The 12350-nt window shown below is 33.4% G+C and overlaps 1 long non-coding RNA gene across 1 annotated transcript; it reads right to left on the reverse strand.

Annotated features, from left to right (window-relative positions):
- Nucleotides 1-7707: 7707 nt before the first annotated feature.
- LOC308186908 lies at nt 7708-12003 on the reverse strand. The gene is made up of 3 exons (XR_013944377.1): nt 11922-12003; nt 11765-11831; nt 7708-8601 (listed from the first exon to the last, which is right to left on the reverse strand). It is a non-coding gene; the product is annotated as an uncharacterized lncRNA (long non-coding RNA).
- Nucleotides 12004-12350: the final 347 nt, after the last annotated feature.

A 12350-nucleotide genomic window follows, 5' to 3' on the forward strand; every position in this document is an offset into this window, starting at 1 on the left:
TCATGTAAAACATAGACATACATAGCTGAGACTCCTTCCTCCCCTCTGGCTGGTAGAGATATCAGGTCACTAGTGCAGGCACACACAGCACTCTCCGTGTTCACAAGTGCATACAGCCCCCCTGCCTGTCCAGCTCCCCTGCCTGGATCCTAGGCCCCTTACCTGCTTCACAGGTTGAACTGCAAAGTCCAGGTTGATCTGCCTGGAAGCAGAGCATGTAGTTTGATAGCCCATCAATGGGTGTGACTGAGAGTTTTGTTTCTTGTCAATGTCTCAGTTTTTTGATTTGTCACGTCTGTGTCTCAGGAAGTTGCTACTTTTTCCCTTTTCTTTAATCCTTGTCATTTTGATCCTCATCAGAGATCTTCATTCAGACAACCTTGTTTGAATTGACATTCCCACATTCTATCTACTTCATTATCAACTAGTAGGACTGACCAGGTTTCTAGTCATGGTCTTTCAGTACCTAAAGGAGGGCCTACAAGAAATCTGGAGAGGGACTCTGTCAGGGAGTGTAGTGATAGGACAAGGGGGAATGGTTTTAAACTAAAAAAGGGTAGATTTAGATTAGATATTCAGAAGGAATTCTTTACTCTGAGGGTGGTGAGGCACTGGAACAGGTTGCCTAGGGAAGCTGTGGATGCCTCATCCCTGGAAGCATTTAAAGCCAGGTTGGAAGGAGTTTTGAGCAACCTGGTCTAGTGGGAAGTGTCCCTGCCCATAGCAGGGGGATTGGAACTAGCTGTTCTTTAAGGTCCCTTCCAACACAAGCCATTCTGTGATTCTATGATTCTGTGATTCCATCTTAGAAGTTCTCAGTCAGGTAACCCTGCTGGAATAAACTAGAACACATTCTCACATGTCCTAATGGATTATTGTGATGACTGGACTTGGTTCTCATCACTCCCTTCCTTTCTTATTATTCCTTGCTGGACTGGAAAAAAAGTCCTTGACTTTAAAGGAATGAACACTATCCTTCTACAAGCCCTATACTGAAGATCTAAAGAGAATCATCTAATCAATACAGGATGAAAGAGAAATGTGCTTAAAATTTCAATTCATGCTTTGGCTTTTATTTAAATCAATCTTTGAAAACTTTGTCAGTACAGTAAGTGTCTGTGAAAGCCACCCAGTATGCAGAGATAGTAAAAAGGTTTTAAAAAAAATAAAATCAAAGTACAGCAAGGTAAAAATTTTGTTTTCCAAAGATACCTATAAAAAAGATAAAAATAGGACAAAATTTTCTTAAGTGAGGCAATATTTCATTTTATCTGCAGCTGACTATTTATAAAAATCTTTATATTCTCAGCATAAACAAAAGCTTTCAGAAGTAACACAGTCAGTTTTGTGGATGATGAAGGGACACTGCCAAGAGAGTCTGGATGGAGGAACATTGCTTGTTGGCAACAAAGTTCATGTGAAAGTTATGGATTAAAAACAGGGCATGTAAATGCATTGTCATACTTACTGTTTCTCTTTTATACTCAGCCAAAGCCAGAAAGAATGTAATCTCATTAAAGTTCAAGTTGACTACACGTTGTTTTGGCAATATTCATAAAACTCCAGTTTGATGATTAAGGGAATAGAAGAAGTAGGTTAATAAACTTTTAGTTTCATTTGAATGAAATTTTAATTATAAGACAATAGCAATGCTTTTAGAAAAATAAATATTTTAATGCGTACACAAGTTAATACACCACTGAGTATTTGACATTGATTTAAGATTTAATACAACTATACTCAACCGATTTTGTAATTCACTTGTCCCATTTAGTGAAATAGATACTACATGACCTTTTTGTAACAACTAGGAAGAAACTGTGATTCTGTGAACTGATGAGGAACACCAAGTAAGAGTGTAATAGGATAATATCAAGAAAATAGAGATTAAACAAAATAAAAGGAAATGCTTTATATCATTTCTTAATATTTGGAAATAAGGATGGAACAACAGAAAAGTTCCTTAGCAGATGGCAAATCATCTTAATCAAGCAAATTAACGGATTATACATTAAAAAATAAAGTGGTGGGTTATTTGACACACACTGTAATTACATTGGACATATTGCTTTCAATAAACGGTAAAGGACAAATTAACATTACAGTCATGCCAACTATGTTTCTAAATCTGCTTTTCAAGCTTATAATTAAAATCCTAAATTATTACTGCAGCAAATTAACACATTTAACGGGATTCAAATGTTGTGATCATCAGCATTTGCTTTTTTTCTTCAAAGAAATAAAATACGTTTTTTAAAAAAAATAAGGCAAATCTAAACAGTACTACACCTCTGTAAATATGAAGTGACTAGATGGCATAGAATTGCATTGTGAACATGCATATTCCAGAACTGTAGCCTTGGAAAAGTTTTATTAGATTGAAATATAAAATTGTGGGCAGTAAAGAAATAATCTATTTTTTTGAGTCTTTACTCTTCAAAAGATTTCCTAGCACAAACAAGGCTTTTATAAATGTTGGTCTCCATGTATGTATTTTTATGAGAATCAATTCTGAAAAACTGAACACAAAGAAAATCACTCTAGAGAATTCCAAAAGAACTGAATCAGATTGTGTTTATTATTCCTAAACTACTATGCCTTTCTTAATCAGCCTTGACCCCTTCCCACCCATTCCTGTTATTGCTGCTGTCTTATCCTGATCTTAACCTACACAGCTGAACCTTGAGCCTTATTTTTATTAATTAAAATGATAAACCAAAAGAAAATGAAACTGTAGCAACAATTAAAATACTCACTAAAAGAATAATAAAAAAAAAAAGAAAAGAAAATGTAATTTCCAGCACTGTGATGTCTGTCAGTTTTCTCATCCAGCTCAATACATTTAGATGATTAAACCAGGATTTAAGCACATTATGACACTGATAAATAAATAAGTTACTTTTTTTTTCCTAATCAATCTCCGTATGTTTTACTTTCAGCATTAACTTCCTCCTCTGTTTGTAATTCCTTGAAAAATGAAATCTGGAAGTATAGCATGAATACTTAACTGTTTGTACTTATTTGATTACCCCATTAATTCCAAGTCCCAGTCTGTTTCCTGTGAAACATTTGGATATGAAATCATAATGACTTTCATTTTCCAGCAACTATCCTGTTAACATCGCTACAGATACCCAACATTTCCTAAAATTACTTCATATTTTGTATGACAGCTTCGTCGACTCTAAAGAAATTTCATGGAAAAGATTAGTGTGTTTTCCCGTTACGTGGCACCTCCATTTACTGCAATGGGTTTGGTGATACATTGCAGATATTTTTGTAAGCTCAGGGATTACTAGTGCAAATCTAACTAAAAATAATAAATTAAGTTGATAATTATTTCTAGTCCAACCATTGAAAGGTTATTTCTCCTCCCCCTCCACCCAAAGCAATGGGCAACGATGCAGTAAGGTCATTTCTGATTTCTGTCCTCAGAGGAATTCTCCAATCTTGTGCTTTAGCTAGATAGTGAGATTCTGTAATGTCAAAATGCTTTTCAGTGATACTTAATTTCAAAAGCTTATTAAAAGGATAAAATAAAATAAATCAGTGCCTTGAAAAATCTTTCTCAAATTGCTGCATATGTGCTATACTTAAATGCATACACTCTTACTTTAGTGATATCTAGATATCATTTTAATCACTGAAGAATTAGGAATTTATTCTATTCTTTCTTAATAAACATGTTCTCTAATAAGAATAATCCAAAATATACAATTTTACCTGTGTAATCAAAGCTATCAACTATTTTTCATCGTGAGGACCATTGTCCTGTATTACTCATATTGAGTTGGGATAAATTTTTCATCTTTTCCCCAACTTTTTAAAAATAATTTTATCATCTTGACTTGAATTATTTGTTCTGTTTTCAGTCCTAAAGTGGATGTTTCCATTTCCATAGTTCAAAATGTTGTCTCACCATGTTGGAATTCTTATACTTCTGCTATACTTAAATAGTCACTACGTTCTATTGCAATAATTATATCCCTTATAAAGCTGGTACTGCACAGCTTCTACTCTGTATAACCCAGCTCATTTTAACATATGGACATATTAACATAGGGATTTTATGGCATTCTTAACGATATATTGTAACAGATCGTCATACTTAATTTACAGTAATAGTTTATTTCATGAATATTAATGTGTCCCTTTTTAATTCTCTATAGTAGTTCTTTGATATTCATTCAACAATTTCATTCTTAGGAACTATGGCACTGGTTTTTGCTATTATTTTATAGTTTAAATTTTAAAATACTCAGCACTGGGTTATGCAGGAGTGGTGATGTATATTTAATTTTCTGTGAAAGTATCACAGAATAACAAAGTATTTAATATAAACTGCTTAAAACTTTGTAACTAAGACCGAACTAGAAGATTCCTGTGGTGAAATCCTTACTTCACTGGAGTCGATAAAACTTTTCTGCAAATATGAGCAGAAAGCAAATTTTACTCAAATATTTTTTTTTTCCTTGTTCAACAAATTGGTGAGTCATTGATTCCTTTCTTCTGCAGCTATCATTAATTCATTTTTTTAAAACAGTAACATAAGAAACATGTATATAACAATTAATGTAAAATATAACATTATTAAAGTAGTTTTTAATACATGAATGCGTATTTATGTATATGTGTGTATCAATTTTCATATCCTATAATATTTAAATATATGTGGAATGTCTCTATATGTGGAATATGTTCCATTTTCATATTCTTTAAATAATAGACATCTTCATACCACTGTGTGCATCATTTTTCATCTCTTTTTGTTGTTGTTGTTATTACTAGAGAAAAAGGATGAAACACTAATATATTCATTTTTATATATAAATACTTTAATTGAATATTTCTGATGGTTTTTAATAACTAAATAAAATGCTAAATAAAGCTGCCTAAAAAAAACCACTAAAAATGCCTAAATAAAACTGTTAGTACTTCTATCATGTTCCCTATGCAAGGGAAGATGTGAGGCCACTTAAGAAACACTGACTTTTAAATTTACTTAGGAGGTAAAGTCAGGATTCATATACATCATCTATTTTCTAATAGTTTAATATAAACAATGCATGAAAGCTTTATCTGATAACTGAATAGGCCAGACATTTCCTCTTCATATATAAAATACTGTCTATAGGATATTTTTTAAGTTTCAATATTAAAGTAACTTATTAAGAGTATTCCTAATCTAAATAAAATAAATAAATAATAACAGTTACAAAAATTGACAGTAGTCTTAAATATTTAGGGAAGCTTTCAAGTCTGCCTAAATTAATCTGTTCTCTAAAGCAGTTTAGCCAGAGGACCTGAGTTTTCTGCTATATTTTTACACCGAACTCTCATTCTGGCCAGAAAAGACAGCAGAAGTACAAGAACAGAAAATTCGCAGGCTCAGATTGAAGATTTCCATTCACCAAGTCTGCTACCAACCCTTGAATTTTCACGAAACTTTCAGAATCAAATAGCTTTAGCAAGTTTGTTCTTCTGTTGCATGTAACTCTTTTGTCATAGCATATTGGCAAGGGGTTCAGTTTTCAGAGGGGAACAGACAGGTAGGTAAGCAGTAAAAGTTCACTTTTCCATAGTCTCATATTCTCTGGAAATCAAATTAGAACGCTTTTTGATGCCCAGAGGAGAAATAGTAATCAGTAAGACTCACTGAGTCTAGGTACCAAGACAACCAAGCCACAGTTACATGAAAGGAAAAACTGTCTGACAAGACTGAAATTCACTATTCTTTTTAAACATGCATTTAAGTTCATAATAGTTCACATAATACTTATAATTCATAATAGTTCACATAATACTTGTCATGAACTTTCCTAATTCTTTCCTAATTATGATTATCCCATTTTTTTTCTCAAATATTACAGCTACTTAGGAAAAAAGTAAATAAATAAATAAATAAATAAGTATTTGTCCTCAACTATTGGACTTTAGAGGTTAATTATCTCTCTTAAATCTTGTCTTAGCCTTCTTCACCTTGTCTTTCTTCGGCCTTCCTTGACCTTCTCTTTAACTGGAATAACTTTTTTTTTCCTCTTTTTTTTTTTTGTTGTTGAAAAAATGAAATAAGCTTAAAATAAGCTAGGGTTCCAGCCATAATTGGAATCCAAGGCTGATTGCACATGCCCAGTAATAGATTTGGGAATGTTTAAAGGATTTATATGTAAAGGATTTTCTTGAAGCAAATTCTACCACATTAAATAAATAAATAAATAAATAAATAAAAGTAGACTGTAGGAAGGAAAACATTGTATTTCTACTTCCTATTGTAACCAGATATGTAATTAGTCTCTGCATAATGTTGTCAAAGATTAGCAATTTTTTTCTTTCAGCTTTATATTTACCTCGTGAATTTAAAATGTTTATGACTCTGAGTCAAAGAAGAAGATGCCAAATGGTCTTTATAGGCCTTTGAATATAATGATCTGAATATAAAAGAAAAAAATAGATTTTTGGGGATGAAATTTGTTACTATCTGTTATTTTTAGTATGTTGCGTATTTCTTGCTTTCATGTTTTTGAACGTTTTTTAGCACTTTCATTTCTTCACAGTTCTAATCTACAGCTGGATATTTTGAAAATCGGTAAGGTTTTCTGTTGCTTTTCTAAACAATAGAAAAATATGGGAAGAATCATTCTGTCTTTTACAGAATTTAATACGACAACACAGTGAAGTACTTCACACTGTCATACTGCAGTTCTGTATCCAAGCATAATCAGCATAATAAACCATTAATAACTGTTAACTACATTAACTCATTAAAGTTGCATGGAATCTCAACATATATCTTATTTCAGTATTCTGTCTTTGGGTTTATTTTCCTTAAATAGCTTTCACAGGATCAAAGTAAAATTAGAGAGGCTAAAACAACTGAATATAAAAGGCAAATAAGCACTGGGAAAAATTTACCCAGAATGTTTTCAAATACCTCCATCTTGGGCTTCTGAAATCATTTCAAAAAAACCCTTATTTTCCTATAATTTGTGCACAAAAATAATTCAAATTATTATTTTTTTAAATAGAAGATAAAATATTTTTTCATTACATCTAGGGAAGAATATGAAACAATCAGTTTTCTCAAAACATTTTCATTAATATTTAAATAAATTTTCATCTGTATTTCTTTTTATACGTTTTATTGGATTTTCCCTATTCCTGAAGGACTGTGAGATATGAAAACACCTAAGGCTTCATTCCACCATCCAGAATTATGCATTGTCTTATACTATTACTATGTTGTTGCATAGTGTAAAATGCGAACAATGATGCAGAGGATTTTCCTGCTAACTGCACTTTGGTCAATTCAGAAATATGCTGAATTTCTTCAAGCTTACCTGAGCCAGACTTAAATATAACAGAACTCTGTAATGCCTCAGTGCTCCCAAGGTGAAAAACGTTTTCATATCTGGAAACCTAACCTTAAAAAAATGTGCTCAATAATTTTCTGTATAAAAAATCATTAGAGGAGTGAAGACATCCTGTACTGACAAGCATTAACAGCAAATATCAAACCTAAAAAAGGAAAGTGACTTCAGACTCCAGGACACTCTTTGGTTCAATTGTATCTAATGAGCTTAACACAACTTTATTTTCTGTATATATCAGCAGATCGACAAATGTAGATATGTGACTAAGCTAGAATATACAAAATTTCTCCAGAAAAAGGCCTGTAAGAAAAACGTATATAATGTTCCTTATGCTGGTTTTCTTGTTTTTGTGTTCTTATTATAGTCTTTGTATTTCAGAAAGGTGTGCTAATTAAAATTAATTGATATATTTTGGAAAAAGATAATCTCGATAAATGTATAATGTAATATTATTTATGATAACTTAATGAAACTATTTACTCAGATTCACTGTGGTTTATGTAGTGAATAATAATAAAAAATGTAGATATAATGCAGTAATATGAAACCAATCTTCCATCTCTCTAAGTAAATTCCAAACACTTGAAGTCTCTTATGGGTAATCAGCCATGTCTTACACATTTAAAATACCATGTCTATTTGTCCCACAATCTGCCTTCCAGATTTGGGGCAGTCAAGTCTCTTTCTAATCTTATTCATAAGAAGTTATTTATTTTCACTTTCAAATATATTTCCACAATGGTTGCAACTCTTTTCCCCTATGGTACTCTTGCAAATTCATGACCTTTTATATTAAATCAAATAAGCTATTCCTACCGCATGGGAGAGTTAGAAAGGTTTTCAAATAGGGGTCCAAAATTCATAAACTTTGAGCTGTACATTTTCTGTTGCCTACAAATATTTTAATAAGCAAAGATAAAGTTCAAGTCTTTGCCCACAAAGTGTTAGCGGCGCCTTATAGAAATTTGGTGTTATGAGGTTATTCAGAGTTTAGCATAGGGTTACTTTATTGTCATTAAAAACAAAACAAAACCAATACAAACTTTTTTTTTTTTAACTTTTTTTTTTTTTTTTCCCAGAGTAAAAAGTACACTAACAGAAAGCTGGTGTGTGCTGCATATATAAATACTGCTGGCAAGGTTTTAGATAATGTGAAGGATATATTCAGACAAATTGTTCTTCACGCTAGACTGCTCTTCTCTTCATGAAACATCACTTGGCCTTGTACCTGCTTTAGAAAAGGAACTATATCTAGTAAGTAGCATGTAACACAAGTCTGGCTACTAATATTACTTTTTATAACTATGAGTCTACAGTCATAAATTAAGATAAATGAAAAAGTAATGTATTTTGAATTTGCATAAAATCTTGTCCCTGTGTATTTATTTATTTTTACCCTTAAAAACAGTTTCATTTCATACAGGCAGAAAGGAAAAATGATCATCTGAGACACTGAAAGAAGTTATGCTAGAACTGAAAAAAGGGAATTATCTCAATGCTTATTCCCAAGCAACTTTTGTATTCAAATATTTCTAGTGGAAGTTAGGAGTATCTAAACAATACTGGGAAAAGTTCAGAATTACTTATTTTCAGTCTCTATTTGGCACAGAAGGGCCTGTACCACCTATGTATGCAAATGCTGTGTGCAAATTTGAGGCTGATCTCAGTAACAGAGTCAGTATATCAAACATTTACATTAAAAATAAAAAATGTAATTGCATATAAGTGGCCTGTGCAATGCAACGTTGACATGGATCATTTAAGATATAGCTCTCACTAAGATAATTTCTAATTTTTCTAAGATAATTTTCACTTAAGATATGGGCTTTCATTAAGTAATTTCTAAAAATCACAAATTAAAATTAAAATTTCTTTGATTAAAATTTCTTTCTCCTTTTGCAGTTCAAAATTACAGTAGAATTTACCTGGTTTCTTCAAATTACCAATCTTCCCTTAATAGACATAAAAATTTCACTAATTCACCACAGCTAATTTCTGATTGTTTCCTTAGTACACAGTTTTCTCCCAGAACTCTTTTTTTTTTCTTTTTTTTTTTTCCTTTTTTTTTGTTCACACTGTCTAGCTCAATGTACACCGTTTCCCATTCTGAAGTTTCAAGAAACCTGAAGTTTATGAATTCATGGGCAGAACTTGAGTGAATTCATATAGCAATTATGTAACTTCGTGAAGTCGTGGGGTCCTGTGCTTGGGCCACAATAACCCCCTTCCCGACAGGTTGGGGTTGAGTGGCTGGAAAGTTGCACAACAGAAAGGGACCTGGGGGTATTGTTCAATAGCCAGCTGAATATGAGCCAGCAGTGCGCTCAGGTTGCCAAGAGGGCCAGCAGCATCCTGGCTTGTATTAGAAATAATGTGGCCAGCAGAATGAGGGAAGTGATTGTATGCCTGTACTTAGCTCTGGTGAGGCCGTACCTCGAGTACTACGTTCAGTTTTGGGCCCCTTACTCTAAGAAAGACATTGAGGTGCTAGAACATGTCCATATAAAGACAATGAAGCTGGCAAAGGGTCTGGAGAACAAGTCTTATGAGGAACAGTTGAAGGAACTGGTGTTATTTAGCTTTGAGAAAAGGAGATTCAGGGGAGACCCTATCACTCTCTACGACTACCTCAAAGGAGATTGTAGTGAGGTGGGGAATCAGTCTCTTCTCCCAAGCAAGAAGCAATAGGACAAAAGAAATGGCCTCAAGTTGTGCTAGGGGAGGTTTAGGTTGGATATTAGGAAAAAATTCTTCCCTGAAAGGGTGGGAGCATTGGAACAAGCTGCCCAGGGAAGTATCCAAGTCACCATCTCTGGAGGTATTCAGTGGAAATGAAAACCCCATGATAAATAAAGCTGTACCCCATGTATTCTTGATCTTCAAGAAAAAGCTTAGCAGAAACAAAGCAGATGTATCCTGAAGAAACTGTATATTTTCTCCATAGCTAGAGATTACACTGATCTAACAAAAATTAGTTCATTAACTAGTAAAATAAAGATTGTTTTGCATGTTGGAATGCCATACAAATATAGGTAATTCAACTCTTTATGAACAGTAACAAAGAAAAAAAATAGATTTTGATGCTCCATATTCTGCAATACTATCTGCTTTTCCAATACATAAGGTACTTCTGATAAGAAGTTTGGCTTTTGAAAATATGAAATGGGAAGGGAAAAAAGCACCTGTGAGTGTTTGCAGGGATGTGTTACAAAAACAAAACAAAGAGAAGGAATAGCAATAGGCTATAGCTTTATTTAAAAAAATAATAATAATAATAAATCATATAGAATATCCCAAATTGGAAGGCAACACACAAGGATCGAGTCCAATTCCTGGCCACACACAACCACACAAAATGGTGGTCCACCATATGTCTCAGCACCGTCCAAATGCTTCTTGAACTCTGATAGGCTTGCTGCCATGACCACTTCCCTGGGGAGCCTGTTCCAGTGCCCAGCCACCCTTTCAGTGAACAAACTTTTTCTATAACGTCAGTTGTATTTTCATGAAGTCCTGCCTGTGAGGCACAGAACTTGGCTGGGGCCTGATCGTCTTTCTACCTCTTTCTAGCTTTTAATTAAACTTGCAGGTGGTGTGGTTAGGAAGAGTGTTCCACATCTGGTAAAAAGCAGACTACCAAAAATAATGTAAGTACACTAATGATAAATTAAAAAGATACTGGATTCAGATATGAAGTTCAACAATTTTGAAATAATGTTTTTAAAGTAATAGTCCAATATAGGATATGATAAAAACACCAGAAAATAGATAAGTCTATGTAAAGTTATCACGGGGTGAGCAGAGTAGATACAAGGTGAGAAATGGAGACTTTCATTTCTAACATCTTGTTCTCAAACCAGTGGTTTGAGAAAAGAAGTGATAATTTATCTGAAAGCCTACATCCTCAAAGACAGATGGTTACTTTGCCCCCTGGAAATCAAGGGAATACTTGAATATCCTTGAGGTGTTGCAGCACCAAAATATAAAAACATGATATAACCCTGTTATAGTCACTTAACTCTAGTTACTCATGCAGAGTTCCTATTGAGCAGTAGTAAATCAAGGACATCTGTCAGGGTCCTAGCATTTGACAATTAGAAGAGAGTTGTTTTCTTAACTGTCTTCCACACCAATCTCTTAATGGCAATACAAGGTTCTTGAGAAAGACTAAGAATTAGACTGGAGAACAAAGCACTTCTAACATATCTTCCTTCTCCACAGGACGTAGCCTGAAAATGCTTAGCTCAAAAATCAGTATGAAACAGTTCTCAGGAAAGTTGCCCGATAAAATATTGGATCTAAGTCCCTCCTCCCAATTAAGGTTTCTAACCTCTATATTGCTTTAAATTCACACATAACTGACCCCAATATTCTACTATTCAAAAAATACTCACAGGAAACAGAGTACTAATATGATAGGGAGCTCCACATCTCCATGCACCTTGACCTGCTGAACTGAAGCTAACAGCCAGTCAGTTGTAAACATTCAGCTGTACTTTACTGTAGAATACAGAAGCACAAGTATTAGCTCTATTGACAGTTAATACTAACTTGTCTGTCACTTGGACCACTTTTCTCTGCAGACTCTGAACATTATTCACCCCAGAGGCTCTCTGGGTCTATCTGATGTTTTCTTTATATCCCAGTGTAGTGGAGATTTCAGAAGGGATTATTTTAATTTGATAATCTGAATAGTGATCTAATAGGGGACAGCTGTGGCATCTGAGTCCCACGGCTATTTATTGTCAATTAGTATGAATCTGAAACATACTTCCTTCATTCTTTACTTGACCTGTCCTTAAATAATGGAGAACACTCTTCAGGGGGGAAAAATGAGTATACGGAAAGGAACAGTTAAATGAACCTAAACAGAAAGAATATAAGGAAACTTCAAGATTAATTAGTGAAAGACTAAGGATAATGAACCTTTGTGATGTGAATACAATTGATAATAAAAACAACATCTTATTATTTAAGGTG

The sequence above is a fragment of the Anser brachyrhynchus genome, assembly GCF_964034855.1.
Source record: "Anser brachyrhynchus genome assembly, chromosome: 1".
Lineage (NCBI taxonomy): Eukaryota > Metazoa > Chordata > Aves > Anseriformes > Anatidae > Anser > Anser brachyrhynchus.